We start from the raw sequence: 3,812 nt of genomic DNA on the forward strand, positions 1-3,812 counted from the left end.
TCTTAGAGGTCTCTTCCAACCTCATGATTCTGTGATTCTGTAACTGACAGGCAGCCCAAACTGTAGCACACCCTGAGATCCTCCACTATATCCAGCCCTGCAGATTAGGAAAAGGGTGGCTGTTTGGAGGTGGAAGTGCTCTCATCATGCCACTGTAATCTGGCTATTTTCCTGCTCCATAAATTTCACAAATATTACCTCTGATGCCACCGCCCAAGTGGGAAACAGCCCCATCTGATGCAGCTGTCTCCCTTCCTTTGTCAAGAGATGGACATAGTGCTTCAGTGGAAGGTGGCAATTCCTGAAGGAAGCACTCCATCTTCGGTGTCAGCCCCTGCTGCAGGAAGGAAGGCGATGCCAGACATGGGCACAGGCACAGCAGGTAATTGCTGTGCCGGGCTCAGGCCTGGCCGGGGCTGTGTGGCTGCAGCTCTTCCCCCAGGGCCTGCCCTTGCCCGGCCCGGCAGCAGCCAAAGCTGGAGGCGCCTGAGCTTCCAGGCCTCTGGAGCTGGTTCAGAGCCCCAGGGAAACGGGACTGGTGCAGCAACGTCCCTGGCGCTGCAGCTGCTGCGGAGCTGGCCCTGAGTGCCCAGAGGCCCAAGGCACAGGAGCAGCCCCGAGCGGGAGCCCTGCCGCCAGCCCAGGGCCAGAGCCAGCCCTGGCTCCAGACTGGGCAGGGGCTGCGCTGGGTCCTGACAGGGCCTGAGCCTGTCCCCTGGGGCTGGGGGAGCTGTCACGGGGCAGGGAGGGCCAGGGCTGGCAGTGGCTGCTCAGGGATGGCTTTGGCCCGTGTCCCTGGCAGCAGCCACTGCCCAAGCAGCTGCGCTGCCCCCGGGCTCTCCTCCTGGCCTGCTGGGCTTTGTTGGCTGGCACAGCCTGTGCCAAGGGCCGGCAAGGTGCCTGCAGGCCCCAGCTCTGGGGGAAACAGAGAACGTCCTGCCCGTATCCACCGTGCTGCCAGCTCAGCAGTGCAGCACAGCACGGGCTCACACTCCCCATCGCTCCCACAGATGCAGCCGGCACCACAAGACCTGTTCCCAATGCCCAGGATGGCCTCAGAAGGGGTTTTTTGTCAGGGAACAGGCTGTTGGCTAGGGTTACTGGCAGGCGTGCTTTCTTTGGAGCTTGTCTTCATATTGTGCTGCATTGGAATCTGGTATTCTTGGAACAGAAAACAGTGAGTGTTTTGTGCTCTCCCCCTCCAACAGCTTCTTTTGAAAGTCTAACGTGGACAGGGAACATTCCCATTGAGGCTGCAGTGGAGTTGTGGCCAGTCCATGATTGTCCAAATACCTCTGCTGAGGGTTCTGCTGCTGCCCAGTGCTTCCATTGGCCTCTCAATTGCTGGGCCTTGTCCTGGGGGCCCCGCTGGGGCTCAGCCAGAGCTGGCTCCTACTGAGGCTGCCTGGCCAAGAGCAGCCCCAGGGGCACAGGGCAGAGGCAGAGGGAGGTGGGGAGGAGAAAGAGCAGGGCCGAGATTGCCCTTGAAAGGCAGAGGCGCTCTGGGGCCCGCTCCTGGCCAGGGACCCTGCCCAGAGCCGTGCCCTGCTGGTCGGGGCCTTGAGGGGCAGCTGTCCAGCTGGGCCCAGCTGTGCCAGCAGCTCCAGCCGTGCTGGGGAGCCTTGCCAGCTCTGGGCCCTGCTGTGCAGGAGGCTCCCTGTGTGCCACTGGCAGCTGGGTCCTCAGCCACCTCCTCTCTTCACAGGTGCTCGTGTGTATCTTCAGAAGACAAACCTACAAACAGAGGCAATGAAAACCTGATAGTTTACCCCAGCTCTTCACTTCTGCCCCTATCTGCCTTGCCATGGCTGCATCCCCACCATGCGGCCGTCCCAAAACCCACCCCTCCTCAACGAGACCCTCTGCCCCTGAGCCCCCTGGTCCTGTTCCCTGGCCAGGACTGAAGGTGGGCAGCCCTTGTCTGGCAGGGCAGGGCTTGTCCCACATTTTATGTTTAAATAAAGAAATAGAGTTTTCACAGTTATGTCCATGTGGTAGCACCAACAAAGCCCACCCGGCACCAGCACTGGCTGAGCTCCATGCCCAGGAGCAGCCGTGGATGGCCACGGTGTGGGCAGGCAGGAGCCAGGCAGGGGCTGCTGTGCCCAGCGGCGGGGCCCCGAGGGGATGGGGAAGCCCATGCTGAGCGTCCCTGGGCTGAGGACACGTTTCCTTCTTTGGCATCAGCTGGGCCTGGACCTCATGAGCCACACTGGGATATTTTGGGGTCCCTGCAGAGGCGTGCAGAGATCCCTCATGAGGCACAAAGGAGTATTGATGGCCTCTCCTAAGGTGTGCAGGGATCCCTCATGCGTTGGGCAGCAGGGTTAAATTTGAGGGGGTTTTTTACTCTTCTCAGCACAGCACAGGGACACTTGGCCGAGGTTTTGCCAAGCTGGGAGAAAGCCTCTTGCAAAGGCTTGGGCCCAGCCTGTGGGCACAGCGGGCGGGCGCAGCCCATCCCCTGGGCCAGTCCGGGCTGCTCAGGCCGGGCCGGGCCGGGCCAGGCTCGGGCCCCGGCAGGGAAGGGCCGCGGCCCTGGGCTCTGCTGAGGCTGCTGAGCTCCGGCCTGCCCTGTGCTGCAGCCCAACACATTGACAGCCATGGCCGTGCCCTGGGCCACCGCAGGCACCCGGGGCTACAGCTGAGGCCGCGCCTTCTGCCACTGAAGGGAGGCTGGCTCTGTTCCCTCACAGGGCACAGCTTAGCTCCCAGCACCTTTGTGAACCTGCCTGCCAGGGAAGTGCTGGGGGGCAGAGAGTTCCAACCCTTCTCACTGGGAAGTGTGTCTGGTGGTGTGGGGATTTTAAATTTTTTTCCCTCTAAATTTGTGTCCTGGCAGAGGGTTAAGTTTGCTTGCTCTCAGTAGGGTGCTTTTCTTCTTGGCAGTCAGTGGGGCTTCAATGCAGCCACGGTTGAAGGAGGATCTCTGGCCACTTGGGCTGTGGTTGTGGGACACCTTGGCTTCATCCTTCCTTTGGCTGTGATTTGCACTGGTGCTTGTGCAGGCATTTTATGGCAAGGGGCTTCAGTTTGTTCCTCTTGGTACCAAAAACCGAGAATAAACCTCTTTAACACCACTGTAGTATTAAGAGGCAGGCCTTACTTTCTTGACTTGCTGGATGCACAGGCCATTGGCATCACAGGGCCTTCTTGGTGGGGTCTTCAGATACCCTGGTGGTCATTGAAGAAGGAAGCTGATTTTTCTGGGAAAAAGATTGTTTCCCATGTGTAGAAAAGAATAACCTGTCACTTCCCCATCCCTTTCTATACAAAGTTATACAGGCAAGTGCATTCATATATCTCTATTTTCCTTGTCAATCTATCTATCATCTATCTTATTAATCTATTGTGGTGTTGCATTTCATTCAAATGGTATGCTCTGTCTCGAAAATGTACCCCTCAAAAATGTATGATTTATTCCAAGCTGTGTTCCTCCCCTGAAGTCTCATGAATCTGTAATCCCATTGGCCCAAATCTTATTTTGTGCCCACTTTGAATTTCCCTCTTAAGCTGTGTGAGGAGGACCAGATTCTCTCATGGCCCGTCTCTCCCCTAGGCTCCCCCTAGGCTCACTCTCCCTTTCCCTTTCCCCCTTCTCCCTCAGAAACCATGTTACTCTCGGAGCTGGGACCCCCAATAAACCCTCATCTAATCAGCACCCTCAGAAGCTGTGTGGAGTCTCCTTGCGTGCCTGCTGCTGCCAGCGAACTAACAGCCCAGGGAGCCCTCCGGGGACTCCCTGGGGAGCCTCACCCAAACAAACTGCTACAATCTATGAAATATTTCTATGTATGATATTTTGTTTATTT

Source organism: Passer domesticus, chromosome 9 (genome assembly GCF_036417665.1).
Source record: "Passer domesticus isolate bPasDom1 chromosome 9, bPasDom1.hap1, whole genome shotgun sequence".
NCBI lineage: Eukaryota > Metazoa > Chordata > Aves > Passeriformes > Passeridae > Passer > Passer domesticus.